The sequence below is a fragment of the Molossus molossus genome, unplaced genomic scaffold (genome assembly GCF_014108415.1).
Source record: "Molossus molossus isolate mMolMol1 unplaced genomic scaffold, mMolMol1.p scaffold_m16_p_10, whole genome shotgun sequence".
Classification (NCBI taxonomy): Eukaryota; Metazoa; Chordata; class Mammalia; order Chiroptera; family Molossidae; genus Molossus; species Molossus molossus.
Window position 1 is genome coordinate 108560495 of NW_023425345.1, and position 22582 is coordinate 108583076.

Consider the following 22582-nt stretch of genomic DNA (forward strand, 5'->3'; position numbering starts at 1 on the left):
TCTATGGGATGCAGCAAAAGTAGTTCTGAGAGGGAAGTTCAAAGCACTACAGGCCTACCTCAAGAAACAAGAAAAATTTCTATTTGACTGTCAACCTCACAACTTAAAGAACTAGAAAGCAAACAAAAAGAAAACTCAAGAGCAACTAGAAGGAAGGAAATAGTAAAGATCAGAGCAGAAACAAGTGACATAGAGACCAAAAAAAACAATTCAAAGGATCAAGGAAACAAAGAGCTGGTTTTTTCAAAAAAGATAAACAAGATTGATGGACCCTTAGCTAAACTCATTAAGAAACAGAGAGAGAACCCAAATACACAAAATTACAAATGAAAGAGAAGTAACAACTGACACCACAGAAATACAAAGGATTGTTAACAAATACTATGAACAATTATATAGCAACAAATCTGACAATCTAAGCGAAATGGACAAATTTCTAGAAACACATAGTTTCCCAAAACTGGACGGGGAAGAGATAGAAAACTTGAACAGACCGCCCTGGCCGGTTTGGCTCAGCGGTTAGAGCATCAGCCTGCGGTCTGGAGAGACCCAGGTTCGGTTCCCACTAAGGGCACGTACCTTGGTTGCAGTTTGTCCCCAGCCCTGGTTGGGTCATGTGGGTGGCGACCACTCGATGTGTCGCTTTCACGTCGATGTTTCTCTCTCTCTCTCTCTCTCCCCCCCCCCCTCTATCTGAACAAAATATCAAAAAATGTCCTGGGGTGAGGATAAAAAACAAAAACAAAAAAAAAAACTTGAACAGACCAATAACAAGTAAGGAAATTGAAGAGGTAATAAAGACTCTCTCAGCAAACAAAAGCCAAGGCCTGGATGGCTTCACGGGGAAGTTTTACCCAACATTCAAAGAAGAACTAACACCCATTCTCCTCAAACTATTTCAGAAAATTCAAGAAGAAGGAAGACTTCCAAATTCATTTTATGAGGCCAGCATAATTCTAATTCCAAAACCAGAAAAATACACTACAAATGAAGAAAACTACAGACCAATATCCCTGGTGAACATAGATGCCAAATTCCTGAACAAAATATTAGCAAATCAGATCCAGCAATACATCAAGAAAAGTATTCACCATGACCAAGTGGGATTTATCCCAGGGATGCAAGGCTGGTACAATATTCGCACATCAATAAATGTGATATACTACATAAACAATGAAGAATAAAAACCACATGATCATATCAGTAGATGCTGAAAAAGCATTCGACAAAATCCAACACCCATTTCTCATGAAAACGCTCAGCAATGTGGGAATAGAGGGATCATATCTTGACATAATAAAGGCCATATATGAAAGACCTATAGCCAACATACTCAATGGGCGAAAACTAAAAGTATTTTCCTTAAGAACAGGAACAAGACAGGGATGCCCACTTTCACCACTCTTATTTAACATGGTACTGGAAGTCTTAGCTGTTTAGAAATAGTAAAGTATTAAGAGTGTCCCCTTGTCCAGCCGGTGTAGCTCAGTGGTTGAGCATCAACCCATGCACCAAGAAGTTGCCAGTTTGATTCCCGATCAGGGCACATGTCCAGGTTGTGGGCCCGATCCCCAATGGAGGGCATGCAAGAGGTGGCCAATTGATGTTCTCTCTCATCGGTGTTTCTATCTCTCCCTCTCTCTCTCTAAAATCAATAAATTTTTTAAAAAGTGTCCCCTCCACTAAACGCATTATCACATCCAGTGTGTTTGTGAACATTGTAGGCATCTCACCTGGATTGCTGCAAGAGCCTCTTGGCACATCACAGGGCCTTCCACAGCCTCTCCAGTCTCATCCACAGGCAGCTGGGACCCCTTGGTTCCTTTCTCACCCTCCAGTGACACCCCATCAGACATAGAGTGTTGCCTCACCTGCCTCTCTTCCACTCCTCTGTTCTTCCTGGCCAGGAGCCTCTTGCTCTTCCTGCGCACACTGGGCAGGTATTCTTCTCAGATATTCACAGGACTCATCCTCTCCTTTCATTTATGTTTCTTCCTTCAAGTATTATCTCCTCGGAAAAACCTTTCCCAGCCTGCTGAGCTAAACCCCAATGCCCTTATCGGGCCACTTGCTCCCTGGCCTGCTTCATTCTGGTCCCAGCCTTTACCTCTTCCGGGTTTCACTGCTCGCCTAGTGCGAGGCGAGGGCCCTGTCTGCCCCTCCTACCCCACATGAGCACAGCCTCCTGGATCAGTGATAGTGTCCTGACACGTAAATGAATGGAGACAGGAACACATTTCTAGTCACAGATAGCGTCACTGGTAACATTGCTTTTTCTCCCTTGTACCATTTTCATTTTCTGAAATGTTTTACAATGGACATACAATACCACTACAATAAAATGATTAAAGAAAGCTTGTTTAGAACAAAGCGTGGCTTAGTTTCCTAAGGCTGCAGTAACAAAGCACCATCATCACAGTCTGCGTGACTTTAACAGCAGAAATGTCTTGTCTCCTAGTCCTGTGGGCTGGAAGTCTGAGATGAAGGTGTCCATGGGGTGGTTCCTTCCGAGGTGATAAGGAGAATCTTGCCAAGCTTGTGGTGGTTTCTGGCAATCTTTGATGTTCCTTTCTTGTAACAGCATCACCCCAATCTCTGTCTTCCTGTTCACATGACATTCTCCGTATGTGCGTGTCTATGTCCAGACTTCCTCTTTTGTAGGGAACATCAGTCATGTTGGATTAGGGCCCACCCTAATGGTCTCATTGTAACTACCCACTCTGGAAAGACCCTGTTCTCTCTTTTGTTTTCATTCTCACCTGAGGATAAGTTTTTATTTATTTTTAATATGCTTTTATTGATTTTTTAGGGAGAGAGAAATAGGAACATCGATGTGAGAGAGAAACATCAATAAGCCACTTCCTGCATGCCCACCACTGGGGATCAAACTCACAACCTGGACCTGTGCCCTGACCGGGAATTGAATGAGGACCTCTCAGTTCATGGGACGATGCTTAGTCCACTGAGCCACACTGGCCGGACTTAATTGATTTTTAAAGAGAAAACATTGATGTGAGAAAGAAACATTGATGGGTTGCTTCCCATACGCACTCTGACCAAGGATCGAACCCACAACCTAGATATGTGCCCTGACGGGAAATCAAACCTGCAACCTTTTTTTTTTTTTTTTTTTTAATCCTCACCTGAGGACATTTTTCAATATTTTGTTCAGAGAGAGTGGGAGGGAGAAAGAGAGAGAGAGAAACATTGACGTGAAAGGTACACATCAAGTGACTGCCACCCACACAACCCAACCAGGGCTGAGGACAAACTGCAACCGAGGTACGTGCCCTTAGTGGGAACCGAACCCGGTCTCTCTGGACCGCAGGCTGACGCTCTAACCGCTGAGCCAAACCGGCCAGGGCCAAACCTGCAACCTTTTGGTATACAGGATGACACTCCAACCGACTGAGCCACCCAGCCAGGGCAAGACCCTGTTTTCTTATTTAGTGACATTCTGAGGTGCTAGGGGTTCAGTCTCCAATAGATCTTTTTGGAGAGATAAAGTAACCCATAACAAAAGCATTTTTTTTAATGAAGAAAAAATTATGGATTTCAGAAATATAAATGTCAGAAGTTTGTGGGATTTTAACCCCCCTCTCCTGTGATGATGTCCCACAAACAGAGTCTACCTCAGCCACCACCTCCCAGTACTGCAGGAGGAGGGTCTCTCTTTGGAAGTGTTCTTGGCTTCACTAAGTGCTGTTGGGGCATCTTTTTTTATGTCCTGTTGTTAAATGAAATGCAACCTCCCCCTGGGCAGAGTGGAAGGAATAATTTTTCATCGGAAAAGCTAGAATTTCGCTGGCAATCATGCAGTGATCAACAAGGCTTAGTCCCTGTCACACCGTTCTCTCTCACGCTTTTCATGCTTGCTTTGTGCTGAGCTAATTCCACGTCGTGGGTTCCTGCGAGGTGTACCTTGGGCTTCACCAGATTCCACACTGGGAGAAGAGGGGGTCTCCTAGTCCTCTGCCCAGCACTGTTGACCACACTGCCTGCCAGATGGCTCAGTGCTGCCTATCATCATTGGGGCCCTCTGCCCATTGTCTGCAACTCTGATCTACAGGCAAAGCCTGCCCAGGAGAGGGGTGGGGGACACAAAACAGAATGAAAAGGGAGAGAAGCCAAGCATGGGGTGGGTGCCAGTGCCTGCTGGGGAGCTTTGCAGAGTGAGCGAGGCTTGCTGGGAGGGACCCAGAGATGTGGGTGGGAAATTCTGGGCACAGACTGAGGTGCAGGTACCTGCTCACACACTCCCCTCACTCCTGGCAGTCCTCTTTCCAGACTTCTCAGTGGTGTTCATCGTTCACTGATGGCAGTTTCTGCAGCAGCAGCAGCACTGCTCATCACAACCGCATTTCCTCTGAGCAGGTGGCACACTCAGCACTCTGCATAAGTGAGTTCACGACATGTGTGTCAACACCTTACAAAGTACATGCCACTGTTTCACGGGAGGACGCAGAGAGCAGGGCCTGGCAGTGTGTCCAGGACACACCTCCTGTCGGAATCCTTGCAGACACTGCCAGGCAAGCCGTGCTCAGCAGCTTGGAGGATGGTCCAGCGCGGGCTCCCACCCAGCCCTGAAGCAGTCTCTCCCCCGGCACCAGGGCTCTCCCCGCCAGGCCGCAGGTGGGACCCTGAGCAAGAAAAGTCTTGCCCACCTGAAGGTGTGTGCATCAGACTCTTGCCAGAGCCCTAGGGGCTGCCTTGGAACACACTTTTTTCTTATGCCTGTAGAAGACACTTTCATTTCTAGAAAATATACTCTGGATGTTACTGAACTCCAGTTCGTGTGCCCAATACTTCAGAAAGCCAAAACTCAAAACAGAGTTTGGAGTAAGGAAAGGTTTATCAATCAAGAAGTTACCAACCAAGAAGATGGGAGACTTAGTGGTGCCTCAAACCCATCTTGCTCGCTGGACCGGGCCAAGGGTTTACAGGGTTTAGGGGACACTGTGGAAGCGCTGGGGGACAGGCTCTAACTGGAGGACCTTGGAACTTGGCCACGTATGGTAAAGGGGCGTCAGTACCAGATCTTTCTGGACAACAGACCCTTGGCTTCTGCAAGGGTTCTGGCATTCAAGTTCCGGTCATGTCCTTGTGCTTTGGTTCCGTAGGGTGCGGGTGAGACTGGTTCCCTGTGCAGCAGGAGGTCAAAAGTTCTCTCCAAAGCACACTCTTCTGCAGCGTGACTTGTGGTTTTGGTCCATTGTCTGAAAAGCAACTCAGTATTTCCTCAAACAAGACAGGACCATTTAGAGCTGGTTCTGGCCCTGGCCAATTTGGCTCAGCGGTTAGAGCGTCGGCCTGCGGTCTGGAGAGACCCAGGTTCGGTTCCCGCTAAGGGCACGTACCTCGGTTGCGGATTGTCCCCGGCCCTGGTTGGTCGTGCGGGTGGCAGCCACTCTATGTGTTCCTTTCACATCGATGTTTCTCTCTCTCTCTCTGTTCCTCTCTCTCCCTCCCACTCTACCTGAACAAAAAAAAAGGAAAAATGTCCTCGGGTAAGGATTAAAAAAAAAAAAAATAGAGCTGGTTCTGTGGATACATACACACTCAAATGTCTCTCAGGAAATCACCCATGCCTGCGCATTAACATTGTCTGTCTTAGAGAAAACAGGGTCTGGGCACAGATCTACTTTTTTGGGTCACCACCCAGGCCTCAGATCTGCATGGGGCCATGTAATACTCCAGGCACCCTTGGGTTTTGATGTCAGACAAACTGGAGCTGGAGGTAGCCCCTCACTCCCCCAAGCCCCTTAGCCCCTGCAGCCTAATGGCTACAGCCCAACTTGGGGCCTCAGAACCACCCTCACAGGTTACAGCATTGAGATGCAAAGTGTCTGACCTCTAGTTAGTGCCCAGTGGACAGAGGCTCTTCCAGCCTGGAAGAGGGCCTGACAAATTCAGCTTTTCCATTCACAGTGATTATGCTTGTGTACTGAGCACACATGGTGTTCATTTATACCCAAATGAGAAAGCCTGGATTTAAAAAAAAAAACTACCAACTGCCATGGACACTGTGGCTCAGTCAGTTGGAGCATCATCCCATGTACCTAAGGGTTGTGGGTTCAATTTCTGGTCAGGGCACATCCCAGATTTCAAGTTCGATCCCCAGTCACGGCACATATGGGAGGCAACTGATCTATGTTTCTCTCTTTCATCAGCCCCCCCCTCCTTTTCCTCTCTCTAAAAATTAATGGCCGTGTCCTCAGTTGAGAATTTTTAAAAAGAAAAGAAAAAACTGCCAAATGTCATCTTTTTCTAAGACCTCATGTATAGAATGAAGTGATTACTAGTTGGACTAGTAATCCAATTAGTGATGATGTTGCCTTAATTTTGTTCTTATTAAAATAGCACATATTGCAGAAAAAAAATATCAGGGTGAGAGGAGAAAAACATTTTTTTAATGTTTTTTGTTTGTTTTTATTCCTCACCTGAGGATATTTTTTTACTTATTATCAGATAGAGTGGGAGGGAGGCAGAGAGGCAGAGAAAAACATCGATGTGATAGAGCCATATCAACTGGTTGTCTCCTGCATGAGCTGATTAGGGCCAGGGACAAACCATATCCACAACCGAGGGGCGTGTCCTTGACCAGGATCGAACCTGTGACTTATTCGTCTGCGGGTCGATGCTCTAACTGCTGAGGCAAACTGGCCAGGGAAAGAGAACATTTTTAAATGATCTATAACCCTATCAGCAGTGATCACCACTGAATTTGGATGTTTTTCATTCATTTTATGTGGCTACATATAAATATATGTAATGTCACTATAACATCTGTTTGGTAATCTCCTTTCTAAAAACTTTCATTAGCCCAGCTGGTGTGGCTCAGTGGTTGGGCGTCGACCCATGCACCAAAAGGTCACTAGTTCAATTCCCAGTGAGGGCACATGTCCAGGTTGTGGGCCCAATCCCCAGTAGGGGCATATAGGAGGCAGCCAATCAATGTTCTCTTTCATTGATGTTTCTATCTCTCCCTCTCCCTTCCTCTTCTCTCTAAAATCAATAAAGAAAAAAATTTTTTTAACTTTTCATCATATATAACACACTACAGAAAAATGCACAAATCTAGTAACCTCCTTTGTGCTGTATGTAACAAGTGACCTAATGTAACATCAAGTCTTCTATAGTGTAATTCATAATTCTGCAGTGTCCCACTTGTGAATATAACTCTGCTCTGGGACAGCCTGAGCTCACATACCATTCACGTGGATTTCTGATGGGCTCTTATTTCAGGTCCTGCATATTCTTCCAGGCCATCTGTGGAAACTTGAGCTATAGAACCACCTGTATCAGCATTTTGAGACTGACAAAAATCCTTGAGTTCCCACCTCAGTCTTCCTGAATAAGTTTCAGGATTTGGGGACCCAGGTATCTTCATTTAAAATAATTCCATCTGCCCTGGGCGATTTGGCTCAGCGGTTATAGCATCGGTCCACGGTCCAGAGAGACCCGGGTTTGGTTCCCACTAAGGGCACGTACCTTGATTGCAGTTTGTCCCCGGCTCCAGTTGGAGTTGTGCAGGAGGCAACCACTCACTGTGTCCCTTTCACGTTGATGTTTCTCCCTCCCACTCTATCTGAACAAAAATGGAAAAATGTCCTCAGTGAGGATAAAATAAATAAAATAAAATAATCCCATCTGGTCTTTTATCATTTTAATGTAAGCATTCCTCCCTGGGAGTCATTGTTAGGTGTGACAGGATCCTCACTGACAGGGACATTGTTGGGTCTCTGCTTCCTGGGAGGTCATGTGGGGATGAGATGCCTTAGGGGAGAAAGGCCAGGCTGTCACCTCCTCAGTGAGGATTGCTGGGCAAGCCACTTTCACCTCGAAGAGCCCTCATTGTCTCACTTCAGAGTGATGGTGGAAATGACAATCTCATGGTGCTGCTGCAGGGTCACCTGAGACGATGTCTGTGGGTGTCTTTGCACATCAGAACCTGCTCTAACGTACAGTTGTTATTATCATCATCATCATCATCCATTGCTCAACTCTTTCCCCTCTCAGCCACAGCATCCTAGTTAATGGTTACTTCCACACCTATATGGATGACAAAGGGGCCACTTACTAAACCTGACAAGCTCAGAGGAGGCCTGCATAGCAGCCTTACAAACTCAGAGACCTAGAGTAACCACACAGAATGTTCTGAAATGAAAACTTTCTAACTAAAAGCAGTTCATGGAGGTTAGTCATGTCCTAGGGTGGTATTTTTCCCTAACAAAGGTCAATCTTCACCTGCGTCTGCATCTAAGATCACATACCCATTAACACTTCTGTGGAATATCAAAGTCACTTTGTTTATTCCCCACCCTTCAAAGCACAACCATTGCAAAAGAGCAGAAACCACATGTTGTTATCATGTTAGTTGTTAACATCCTATACCCAAGAATGTAAAAAACATGTCTATTCATTTTCTTTTTTATCCAATCCCAAAGATCCCCCCACTGTTTTCTCCAGCCTCCCTAATCTGTCACCAATGAATTTCATTTAGCCCCCTTACATCTCCCCCTTTGATTCTGATATATAAAATAAATGATGAAACTGCCACTTTCCAGAGTACTTGCTCAGTCTCTTGAGATTTTGCTTCCTGACAGGTATCATTAGTTTGGCTCAAATAAACGCATAAAAATTCATAGAGTTTTGGACGATGTTTACATTGGCACCCATGATGTCCAACATAGTAGCCACTGACCACATGGATGGATGGATGGATGGATGGATGGATGGATGGATGGATGGATGATAAATTAATGTAGCAAAATATTAATGGTAGGACCAAGGTCTGGGGTTGTTTTTTGTTTTTATTTATTTCAGAGAGGAGAAAGGAGAGGGAGAGAGAGAAACATTGATGTAAGAGAGAAACATTAATAGGCCACCTCTTACACGCCCCACCACTGGGGATTGAGCCCACAACCCGGGCATGTACCCTGACTGGGAATTGAACCTGAGACCTCTTGGAGCATGGGTCGATGCTCAACCACTGAGCCACACAGGCAGGCAAGGTATGGTTTTAAAGTGACGTACATAAACCAGCAGCATCAGCACCACATAGAGACTTTTTAGAAATGCATATTTTCAGGCCACCTCTGCCAGACACCTAGAATCAGAAAGTATGAGAGTGAAGCCTATCCACACGTGTTTGAACAAGCCCTAGAGGGGATTCTCATGCAGAAATTTGGAGCCATTGATGGAGATTGTGGTATATGGGTGTTCATTTTACAATTCTCTCAGGTTTTCTGTACGTTTGAACATTTTCGTAATAAAATGTTGCAGCGGAGAGGAGAATGTATAAGTCCAGGAGTGGTTAACAAGCATTACTAGTGCTGGTCCTCCTACTATCCATGTGTCTATCAACAACCTAGCCTTTTCTAGTAAGAATACTAGCTGTTGGAAAGGGGTTTTTATTGATAAAAGTAGTGGTTTGTTATTTAGCATGATAAATGCCTCAAATGGGCTCCTGTTGGTAAAATTAAAGGTACTCAAGTATGGATTGGTAAAAACAGTTTAGACCAGCGGTTCTCAACCTGTGGGTCGCGACCCCTTTGGGAGTCGAACGACCCTTTTACAGGGGTCGCCTAAGACATAGCAGTAGCAAAATTACAGTTATGAAGTAGCAACGAAAATAATTTTATGGTTGGGGATAGCCACAACATGAGGAACTGTGTTAAAGGGTTGCGGCATTAGGAAAGTTGAGAACCACTGATTTAGACAGTTTCCACCCTTGCAAGAGCAAGGTATAAAAATTTGGAGAACTCTAGCCTATGACCTTAGGGTTGGACCTGAGGTTTGATGGTCTCTCAGCCCCTCCTGGCCTTGGCATCTCAGGAATGTTGCATCCATGGTGTCTGGGCAGAGAGGTGGAACTTCTTTGAGCATCCAGAATGGTTGTATGAACTGTTTTGTGCTTGCTCTGTAATAAATGTCTAATAAATGCCTGTGTGTATTTGAGTTTAGTTTGGGGTTCACTTCCATTATAGCCCAGTGGTGAGACGTGGGAAGGTAGCTAACCCTAATCAGTTTCAAATTCTGTGGCAGCTACCATTACCTACCCACGTCAGCTGAAGATGTGCATGATCAAATTAAGGTCACTTACACAGTTGGAGACCGAGTATTGAATATCTAGCTTGTTCAGGGAGATTCATGAGGTTGCCTCCCCAGAAGTCCAGCTGTTTGCCACCAGGACTTTACAATCCCTCCATTATTCAGTGCAGAATGCATAGCTTCTGGACCTCCTTTGGTTTCTGGCTAGAACTCCTTCCGCCTTTATTTGTTAGACTTCTTTTTCCCAAAATTTGAAAATATGTACTGACTGAAAAATATTGACTAACTACTCCAGAAAGTTTATTCCATATGGAAGGGAATCTAATGATGTGATGCATTTAATTGTACACTAACCCTTTCACCAGGCTGCCTTTGTGGAGGGAATACTAGTCCAGGAGACTCAGAGATCCCCACAAAAGAATGTGGATAGAACTCAAGGGGCTTGTGAACTTGGATAGGGAAAGTTACCCCTTTACTTTCTCTAACTGCTAACTGACATGATCATTTCCTTTCATTTTGAACATAGATAGCATCCTGGTAACATAGCAGAACCTATGACTTTGTGTCCAATAGAAATCACATATATTTCCATATCACTCTACAATTGTAGATATTCTTTCAGAAAAAAAAAAATTCCTGTATTGATTTTAGAGAGAGAGGAAGTGGGAGAGAGAGAGAGAGATAGAAACATTGACGAGAGAGAACATTGATTGGCCACCTCCTGCATGCTCCCCACTGGGGATTGGGCCCACAACTTGGGCATGTGCCCTGACCGGGAATCGAACCAGCAACTTTTTAGTGCATGGGTTGATGCTCAACCACTGAGCCACACTGTCCAGACTGTAGTTATTCTTGAAATGGCATTCATGGTTGCCCTACTTCAAAACTGGAGATCCCAGTTTGATTCCTGGTCAGGGCACATGCCCAGATTGCGAGCTTGATGCCCAGTAGGGGGTGTGCAGGAGATAACTGATTGATGTTTCTCTCTCACATCGATGTTTCTATCTCTCTAAAAAAACCAATTACAAAAAAAAAAAAAAAAAGGTTCATGGCTTGAAAATTATTTAAAATTCCTGTTTAGTCAGAGTGAGAGATGTTCCACTGAAATGTATTTCTGAAACTTAGGAGGATTGGGAACCCCACTCCCAGTGGCTGTGCCAGTCAGACTTCAGCAGTTGGTCTGAACTCAGAGCACTTGCTGAGGAAGCAAGCGATGCACGGGGAGGCATCGAGCTGCTAGGCCTTCTCCTGTCTCTTCCCTCCAGTTCCATGTCCTTCCATCTGGGCCTGGGAATTGGCTGGTACTTTGTTGTTACAGTGACAGCCTTTGCTGTTATAAACAATAATCTTCAAATTCCTCACTTTGGTGGGAGCCACAGTGTTTCCAGTGGATTTATTGCAACTGTATCACATAGTTTTTAGTGAAACTCAGCCTTGACCCATTGTATAGAAATGTAGGATAAAGCATTCCTGCTCTGCTGGCTGTTGACCCAGCTGGTAGCTGTTCTGAACACAGATGCACTGTAGTGAGTTTTATAAAAAGAAGGAGGGGGAGGAAGAGAAGGAGGAGAGAGGAGAGAACCCTTTTAACTTTATTGAAAATGTTACTGGAAAGGGGACCTGGCCCTGGGCGGGTCTGCCTAGGGCCAGCCAGTAGTGTGTGGGTTCTTGACTCTGTGCAGGAAAAGTGCACAATACGAGTCCGGGTGAATTTTAGAGGACATTTATTAAAGCTGGGGACAGTGACGCAAAGAAGGGCTTTGTCTCACTAAGAAGTCAGAGAAAAACAGGCCTTGGGGATAGGTTCAGGGGGTTTGTCTGGGATGAACTGCTGCTGCCCTTTGCTGCCCTGGTTGCAAGCCTCCTAGAGTCCCTTAGAGTTTAGGAGATGCATGCGGGGGGGGGCGGGGGGGGGGGGGGGCTGGTGAGCTGGTGAGCTCCTAGAAGAGGATTTGGGATCTTTCTTTGAGAGTTTTATTTATTTATTTATTTCATTTTTAATCCTCACTCAATGATATTTTTTTCCAATGATTTTTAGATAGAGTAGGAGGGAGGAAGGGAGAGAGAGAAAGAAACATAGGTGTTCATTGATTGCCTGCCACATGACCCTGACCAGGGCCAGGAATGGAACTTGCAACCCAGGTACGTGACCTTGACTGGGAATTGAGCCCAGGACGCTTTAGTGTATGGGCCAATGCTCTAACCACTGAGCATCAGCAAGGGTTTTGAGAGTTTTTTAAAGTTTGGGTGTTGCCTGGTCAGTGTGGCTCAGTGGTTGAGCATAGACCCATGCACCAAGAGGTCGTTGATTTGGTTCCCAGTTAGGACACATGCCCAGGTTGTGGGCCAAACTCCCAGTGGGGGGCATGCAGAAGGCAGCCAATCGATGTTCTCTCTCATTCGTGTTTCTGTCTTTCTCTCTCCCTCTCCCTTCCTCTCTAAAAATCTATAAAGAAAAAAAAATTTTTTTTAAAAACCCACTCCTGCCTTTTATTTTTTTTTATTATTATTTTTTTTAATCCTCACCTGAGGACATTTTTCCATTTTTCGTTCGGATAGAGTGGGAGGGAAAGAGAGAAAGAGAGAGAGAGAGAAACATCGACGTGAAAGGGACACATCGAGTGGCTGCCACCCGCACGACCGACCAGGGCCGGGGACAAACTGCAACCAAGGTACGTGCCCTTAGCGGGAACCGAACCCGGGTCTCTCTGGACCGCAGGCCAACACTCCAACCTCTGAGCCAAACCGGCCAGGGCCACTGCTGCCTTTAAAAAAAATAATAATAAAGCCCTGGCCGGTTTGGCTCAGTGGTTAGAGCGTCAGCCCACGGAACAGAGAGACCCGAGTTCGGTTCCCACTAAGGGCATGTACCTTGGTTGCAGTTTGTCCCCGGCTCTGGTTGGGGTCTTGTGGGTGGCAGACACTCGATGTGTCTCTCTCACATCGATGTTTCTCTCTCACTCTTCCTCCCTCTCTCCTTCCCTCTCTATCTGAAGATAAATGCAAAAGTGTCCTCAGATGAAGATTAAATAAATAAATAAAGTTTGAGTATTGCCTGGTTGGTGTGGCTCAATGGATTGAGCATCATCCCATGAACTGAGAGGTCCCAGTTCAATTCTCAGTCAGAGCACATGCCTGGGTTGTAGGCTCGATCCCCAGTAGGGGGTGTGCAGGAGACAGCTGATTGATGTTTCTCTCACATCAGTGTTTCCATCTCTCTCTCCCTTCCTCTTTCTCTAAAACAAAAACAATGAATAAAGCACCCTGGACCATTTGGCTCAGCGATTAGAGCGTCAGCCCATGGACCAATGAGTGGTGGGTTTGATTCCAGTCAAGGGCACGTACCTCAGTTGCCGTTCGTCCCCCAGCCAGTCGATGTGTCCCTCTCACGTTGAAGTTTCTCTCTCTCTCCCTCCCTCTTCCTCCCTCTCACTCTATCTGAAGATAAATAGAAAAATATCCTCGGGTGAGGATTAAAAACTAACAACCACAACAACAACAACAAAAAGAATCTCCATACCTCATGCCTTCTGTTACCAAAATCATATCATTTCTTTCCAACTTAATTAGAATTTCTAACTTTTAGAAACCTCAATTTTCAATGAAACCAAAAAAGTAAGTAACCAGTTTCCCTAGATTGACTATTATGAACATATTTCATAACCTTTGGAAATATGATTTCCTCTGTTGGCAAACACACCTTTAAGAAACACACCTCAGCCCTGGCTAGTTTGGCTCAGCGGTTGGAGTGTCAACCCACAGACCAAAGGGATGAGGTTTGAAACCTATAGTGTACCTCAGTTGCAGGTTTGATCCCTGGCCCTGGTGGGGGTTATGTGGGAGACAACCAATTGATGTGTCTCTCTCACGTCGATGTCTGTCTGTCTCTCTCTCTCTCTCTCTCCCCCTCCCTACCTTTCACTGTATCTGAAAATCAATGGAAAAATATCTTTGGGTGAGGAGTAACCAAAAAAAAAAAGGAAACACACCTAACCAAGCACTAGCAGTTTGTTCACAGCCCACAGGTGCTCTACAGCCTCTGCAACAAGAGCCCAGGCAGGTGAACCCAAGGCCTGTCTAGCAGTCAGTGTTCCAGTATTTTATGTTACTTCAAAATATCTAGATATTCACTCACTCTTATCAAATTTACTAATTCAGAAAGGAATAGCTGAAATGAGTTAAGTTGATTTGTTTAGATGGCTAAGGTTTTTTCTCCTTTCAATAAGGATTACCTCCCAGAAACTTGCATTTTATTTATTTATTTATTTTTTGGTACATGCCCCTAGCAGGAACCAAACCCGGGACTCTCTGGTCCACAGGCTGATGCTCCAACCGCTGAGCCAAACCGGCCAGGGCTGAAACTTGCATTTTAAAAGATGGCCCAGATAAGATCTGGTGGCTTTAACTTGTTTCTGGAGCCACATCTCTGGTCCTGTGAAGACTGCCTTGTAAAACAAGGAGAGTACTTTGTTATTTATTCATAAATTTATTTATTTAAATACCTCAACAAATGGGTGACAAATCCATTCATCCATTTTGAAATGTTTCTTCCCATTTGGGTGAGTCATTCCAGTTTGCAGGCAGCAAGCACATAGGTTAGGGTCACCTCTGAGAGCCATAAAGGCTTGGAAGGATATTTGGCACCTTTGTCTACTTCCCTTGGGAATGGTAAAACAGGTCTAGCTATAGCATTAGCTATATAACTTTCATTTGCTTCCCTGGTGGCAGCTTTAGAATGTTCTGGAATTTTTTTTTAATCCTCACCTGGGGATATTTTTCTATTTATCTTCAGACAGAGTGGGAGGGAGAAAAAGAAACATCCATGTGAGAGGGACACATTGACTGGTTGCCTCCCACACAACCCTGACTAGGGCCAGGGACAAACCACAACAAAGGTACGTGCCCTTGACCAGAATCAAACCCGGGACTCTGTGGTCTGCGGGTCAACGCTCTACCGCTGAGTCAAACCAGCCTGGGCCAATTATTTTTTGTGTGACATCTAATAATTCTGCAACCTATTTTCCATTCTTTTTTTTCTTAATGTGTTTTTATTTATTTATTTTTTGAGAGAGAGGAAGGGAGAAGGAGAGAGAGATAGAAACATTGATGAGAGAGAACATTGATTGGCCACTTCCTGCATGCCCTCCACTATGGATCAAGCTTGCAACCCAGGCAAGTGCCCTGACCAGGAATCGAACCAATGACCTCTCAGTCCATAGGACAATGTTCAATCCACTGAGCTATACAGGCTGGGCCTTATTTTCCATTCTTTATGGGCTGCTTTAGAAGATTAAGAAGTCTTGCCTAGCTGGTGTCTTGTTACATACCCAGGTTGTGGGCCCAATCCCCAGTGTGTGTGGGAGAGGCATGCAGGAAGTGGCCAATTGATGCTCTCTCTCATCAGTGTTTCTCTCTTCCTCTCCTTTCCTCTCTCTCTCTAAAATCAATAAAGAAAAAAAAAAATTAAAACAAAGAAAGAAAGAAAATTAAGAAGCCTCACTAGCTTCCACCACATTCTAAAGCTGTGAGCTACACCAAAGGCTTAGTTACTATTAGTGTAAATACTGGCTGTTTGATCTTTGGCCAATTGACAAGCCCAAATTACAATAATTAGGTTTGTTGGGCAGATTTTATTCAGGTAAATAAGAGCCTTTAATTATATCCCTTTATAGCTCGCTGTTTTAATATGTATATTGTGTCCTTTAGGGAGTTCAGTAATTTCTAGAGCATAAAACTAAATCACCCACATTTAAGATTAGAGTAGAATATCTAGGGAATTTAACTTCATTTCAATCAGCTTTTAGTCTCCAAGACAATACGTGGGACTTCTCCCTGGGCATTACTGTCTGAGTAAACTTGTAATCTACCCAGGAATGCTGAAAAAGACAATACATAAATCTTACTGAAAAATACTGGCAGTCACAGGAATGGCTGATAATAAGGTGTGTGGATTTGGAACCACAAATGTCGGGGAATAACTAGTTTCTTTATAACTCCAAGATTCTGTAAAATCTCCATCTTTTTTCATTTGGTTTCTTTACTGGAAGAATTACAGGTCTCATACATGGAATTATAAGCTCCCCCTTTTTATGGTAATTTTAATTTCTTCTAAACTATTAATAAGGAGAAGGAAAAACATCTCATAGTCCTCAGAGCAACCCTAGGCTTGTTTCTGGTTTTTTGTTTTTCTAAATCCCATTTCCAGTTTCCTATTATCCTTAAAGCGGAGAGGCTGCTGTACAGAAGTTGTCTTATGAACTTTTGTACTTCTGTTGCTTTTGTTCCCAGAAACCATTCGGTATATTAATTGGAATAGGCTGGAGTAGCCAAGATTACATGTTCTAACAGTTAAATTTCTTGGTGAACCCATCAGGGTCCCAGATAAAATCCGGGACAATTGCTGCTTCCTCTCTGGCTGAGACTGAAACTGGACAATGAATGGGTCTGGGCTGCCTGTCACTACTTGAGCCAATTAAGCAGAGACAAGGTTGGATTGTATATATTTATTCCGATATTGCCAGCAGTATGGGAGAGCAGGGGTCATCCCATAAGATCCGCTCTGGACTCCCTCCATAGCCAGTCGCTTGTATGGGGTAGCTATGTGGAGAAGGACAGGTAGGCAAAAAGGAGTAACAATGGGTAAAACCATTGCAGATTCCAGGCCTAGGGAAGTGATGGGGGCTGGGGCAAGAAGGGTGCTCTCCAGGGCAGTCTCCAGGGCTCCAAGCTTGCAGTCTTCTCTTGTGCTCAGATAAGGAGAATGGACAGATTCCCGACCTAAACTCCGTGGTGTACAGCTCCCAGCCAGGTCAGAATCGGCTTTCTATAATCAGAACAAAGCAATCATGATGAAGAAAGCAAGGATATTTAACATTGGTTTTCTTTTTCTTTTCTTATTTTTTTTGAGAGAGAGATTGCCTCCTGCATGACCCTGACTAGGGCCAGGACCAAACTGTAACCAAGGTATGTGCCCTTGACTAGAATCGAACCCGAGACTCTCTGGTCCGCAGGCAGATGCTCTAACTGCTGAGCCAAACTGGCCAGGGTAACATTTCTTATAACTATGGCTAGTACTCCACTATAATTAGTTCTCTATTATTCTCTCACGCCCCTTTCAAGATGAGCTTTTCTCCAAAGGGGGCTGTTAGAATTCCTATTCTCCTTTCCCCTGAGTAGGTAGGGGCAGGAGTGTGGGAGACGGAAGGGGAGGGAGGAGGAGGGGAGGGCCCGTCTGCACCAGGAAGCTCAGGATGCAGTGGAGGAGGACAGAGGGGGAGGAATGGGTGTGGGCATTTATTAGCTTCAGAGGAGTTCAGAGAGTCTCTAAAATGTCTTCTTTCTTTAAGAATTTATCTGTGCTTCTCCTAATAAGCTTCTAATTTCCAAACCAAGAGATGCTTTCCATTCCTTTATTCAGCTTGATTTTAGAGCTGGCATTTTTCTAATTTTTGCATGCAAAAAAATTAGGCACCAAGCAAACTGCATTTTGGCCACTTAAAGTTGATATCATTTCTAGTTAAATCTTCCCATTTCTGCAAATCACTTCCAAGTACAGGCTTCCTATCAGGAGTATTAATGAGGGCTGGGGTCTGGGGGTCCCCAGCCTTGATGGCACAATTTCCCATGTCAATTTTTGTTTTTGTTTTATATCTGCAGAGTGAGCAAATTTTCTAGAGATGTTATGTAGTGGGTCAAAGTGTGATGCTTATGGGTTGAAATTCACAAGGCTCTCACCCCTCAAGTCATATTCAACCCCCTTATGTGCCTCAGTTTCTCTCCTGGCATCTAAAACAACCAAAAGGGCTCGGGGTGCAGGTTGAACAAACCTTATGGACGGTCCCCCAAGTGAGCCAGTCAGTGAACTACAGCTGAGCTGGAAATCGTTACGGGGCTCCTGCTCGTCATGAGGAAGGACCTCTGACACCTCCACAAAGATTCTGAGCCGCCTAGAACACCCGAGATTCGATATTCGGGCTGGAAGGAGAGCTTGCCCCTTATTTTCAGAGTTGAATGAGTTCAGCTCTCATTTATACAGCGAAGGTTTTTTGCTCAGATTCTCAGAAAGCAATTCGAATTGAAAAGCCAAAATCAAAACCAGCCACCCATTTTTCCTCCTGTCTCACCTTCGCCTGGGTTCTGTGACCCATTAACCTTGAGGATTTAAAATACAGCTCAACAGAATTTTCACTGATACATCACCTAAGGCAACAGAAATAAAGGAGAAAATGAACACATGGGACTACATCAAACTAAAAAGCTTCTGCACAGCAAAAGAAACAATCATCAAAATGGAAAGGCAACCCACTGTATGGGAGAACATCATTGCCAATGATGTATCAGATAAGGGGTTAATTTTCAATATATATAGAGTGCTCATACAACTCCATAAAAGGAAGACAAAGAACCCAATTAAAAAATGGGCAGAGGAGCTGAATAGACACCTCTCCAAACAGGACATACAAATGGCCAAAAGACATATGAAGAAATAAATGCTCAACATCACTAATCATCAGAGAGATGCAAATTAAAACAACAATGAGGTATCACCTCACACCTGTCAGAATGGCCGCCATCAACAAATCATCAAACAAGTGTTGGCGAGGGTGTGGAGAAAAGGGGACTCTAATACACTGCTGGTGGGAATGCAGACTGGTGCAGCCGCTATGGAAAACAATATGGATGGTGCTACCTCAAAAAATTAAAAGTTGAACTTCCATTTGACCCAGTGATCCCACTGCTGGGAATATACCCTAAGAAGCCTGAAACACCAATCAGGAAGAATATATGTACCCCCATGTTCATAGCAGCACTATTTACAATAGCTAAGATCTGGAAACAGCCCAAGTGTCCACCAGTAGACGAATGGATAAAAAAGCTGTGGTACATATACACAATGGAGTACTATGCAGTGGTAAGAAAGAAAGATCTCTCATCCTTTGAGACGACATGGAGGGACCTGGAGAGTATTATCCTGAGTGAAAGAAGCCAAGCAGAAAAAGACAAATACCACATGATCTCACTTATATACGGAATATAATGAACATAACAGTCTGAGGAATACAGTAGACCCAGAAACATGGAAGTAGGGCACAGACTGACATCCCTCAGAAAAGGGGGTGGGGGGTGGGGGGGTGGGGGGGTGGGAAGAGATAAACCACAGAACTTATATGCATGTATGCATGACCAATGGACATGGACAACTAAGCCGGGGATGGGGCGGAGGTGGGGTGGGGTGGGGTGGGGGGTGCCAATGGGGTAAAAAGGTAAAATATCTGTAACAAAAATAAATAAATAAATAATTCATAAAAAAAAGAAAGAAAGAAAGAAAACAGTCCCATTTACCATTGCAACAAAAAAATTAAGATACCTAGGAATAAACTTAACCAAAGAAATGAAGGACCTATTTGCAGAAAACTACAGGACATTGAAAATAAATAGAGGAAGATATAAAAAAGTGGAAGCACATACCTTGTTCACGGATTGGAAGAATTAACATCATTAAAATGTCCATTCTGCCCAAAGCAATCAATAGATTCAATGCAATCTCCATCAAAATACCAACATTTTCACAGAACTAGAACAAATACTTCAAAAGTTCATATTGAACCAAAAAAGACCCCGAATAGCTACAGCAATCTTGAAAAAGAAGGAAAGTAGGTGAGATAACATTACCAGATTTCAGGTTATACTACAAAGCGACTGTAATCAAAACAGCCTGGCACTGGCACAAGAACAGGCATATAGACCAGTGGAACAGAACAGAAAACCCAGAAATGGACGCAAGGCAATATACTCAATTAATATTTGACAAAGGTGGCAAGAGCATACAGTGAAGTAAAGACAGCCTCTTTAATAAATGGTGTTGGGAAAATTGGACAGCTACATGCAGAAAAATGAAACTAGACCATCAACTTACACCCTACACAAGAATAAACCCAAAATCGATAAAAGACTTAAATGTGACTCGTAAATCCATAAAAATCCTAGAAGAAACTGTTGGCAACAAAATTTCAAACATCATATGCAGCAGAATTTTCACTCTCACATCACCTAAGGCAATAGAAACAAGGGAGAAAATGAACACATGGGACTACATGAAACTCAAAAGCTTCTGCACAGGAAAAGATACAATCATTAAAATGGAAAGGCTACCCACTGTATGGGAGAGCATAATTGCCAAATGATATATCAGATAAGGGGTCAATTTCCAATATATAGAGAGTGCTCATACAACTCAACAAAAGGAAGACAAATAACCCAATTTAAAAATGAGAAGAGGAACTAAATAGACACCTCTCCAGACACCTCTCCAAACAAGACATACAAATGGCTAAGAGACATATGAAGAAATGTTCAACATCACTAATTATCAGAGAGATTCAAATTAAAACAATAATGAGGTATCACCTCACACATGTCAGATTGGCCGCCATCAACAAATCATCAAACAACAAGTGCTGGTGAGGGTGTGGAGAAAAGGGGACTCTAGTACACTGCTGGTAGGAATGCAGACTGGTGCAGCCACTATAAAAAACAATATGGTGTTATCTCAAAAAATTAAAAATTGAACTTCCATTTGACCCAGTGATCCCACTTTTAGGAATATACCCTAAGAAGCCTGAAACACCAGTCAGGAAAAATATATGTACCCCTATGTTTGTAGCAGCACTATTTACAATAGCTAAGATCTGGAAACAGCCCAAATGTCCATCAGTAGACGAATAGATAAAAAACCAGTGGTACATATACACAATGGAATCCTATGCAGCTGTAAGAAAGAAAGATCTCTTATCCTTTGAAACGACATGGAGGGACCTGGAAAGTGTCATCCTAAGTGAAACAAGCCAATCAGAAAAAGACAAGTATCATGATCTCACTTATTTGTGGAATATAATGAACATAACAGTCTGAGGAATGGCATAGCCCCACAGATGTGGAAGTGGGGTACAGACTGACTATCCCCAGAAGAGGGGGTGGGGTGAAGATAAACCAAAGAACTTATATGCATGTATGCATGAACAACGAACATAGAAAAAGAGCTGGGGAGAGGGCAGGGAGGGAGAGGGAGGGGGGAATCAGTGGGGGGAAAAAGAGAAATATCTGTAACAAAAATAAACAAATTAATTTAAATAATAAAAATGAAAATAAAATACAGCTCAAATAAAGTCAGACCCTCTACCACAAGCAAGGGAAGGTCTTGGATCTAAGACAACTCACTCAAGTTCACCTAGTGGGCAGGGAGCCGGCGGGTTCAATGGGCCCTTTGCTGGATCCTAGCACTGGTTCTGGTCCACAGGTTGGTCCTGGGTGAACTGCTTTGGAATCCTGCCACCCTAGCCAAGTAAATGTCAACATAAACATTCAAACCTGTGAAGAATTTTTGTGAATTTATTTGAGCCGAAACTATTGACAGTTGTCAGGAAGCAAAATCTCAAATCTCAACGGTTTGAGATTTTGCTCTAGAGAATGGCAGTTTTGCACCTTATTTTATACATTACAATCAAAAGAGTAGATGTAAATGAGATCCATTGGTGATTGATCAGGGAGGCAGAAGAAAGAAAAGAGGGGAAACCTCTGAGATTGGATGAAAAGTAAATTGACAGACACATACATCTTTTCTTTATTTTTTAAAACTTATCTTTATTGTTGAATGTATTACAGATGCCCCCCCCCCTTTTCCCCTATTGACCCCCTCCTGCCTTCCCCACACTATTGTCTGTGTCCATTGGTTACGCATATATGCACACACGTTCTTTGGTTTATCTCTTCCTCCCTTGCCACCACCCCCCCTTCCCTTTCAGGTTTCCTCAGTCTAACAACCATTTGTACTTCTCAATCCCTTCACCTTTTTAAAAAAAATTTTTTTTCTTTATTGATTTTAGAGAGAGAGGAAAGGTGAGAGAGAGGTAGAAACATCGATTGGCCGCCTCCTGCATGCCCCCCACGGGAGATCGGGCCCACAACCCCAGCCTGTGCCCTGACCGCAGGGATCAAACCAGGACCTCTTGGTGCAGCAGTTGACACTCAACCAGTGAGCCTCACTGGCTGGCCTGGGCAATCCCTTCACCTTTTCCCCCCCTCCCCCCAAACCCCACCCATCTGGCAACACTTATCTGTATTTATGAGCCTGTTTCTCTTCTGCTTCTTCATTTTGTTTGTAGATTCAATTGTTGATAAATATGTATTTATTGCTTTTTATTGTTCATATATTTGTTTTCTTTTTCTTCAAGAAGACCCTTTAACATTTCATATAATACTGGCCGGTTTGGCTCAGCGGTTAGAGTGTCAGCCCATGGACCAGAGAGTCCTGGGTTTGGTTCCTGCTAAGGGCACGTACCTCAGTTGCAGTTTGTCCCCAGCCCTGGTTGGGGTTGGGGTTGTGTGGGTGGCAACCAGTTGATGTCTCTCTCTCACATCAATGTTTCTCTCTCTTTCTTCCTTCCTCTCTCCCTCCCACTCTATCTGAAGATAAATGCAAAAATTTCCTTGGGTGAGGATAAAAAAATATATACTAGTCTGGTGGTGATGA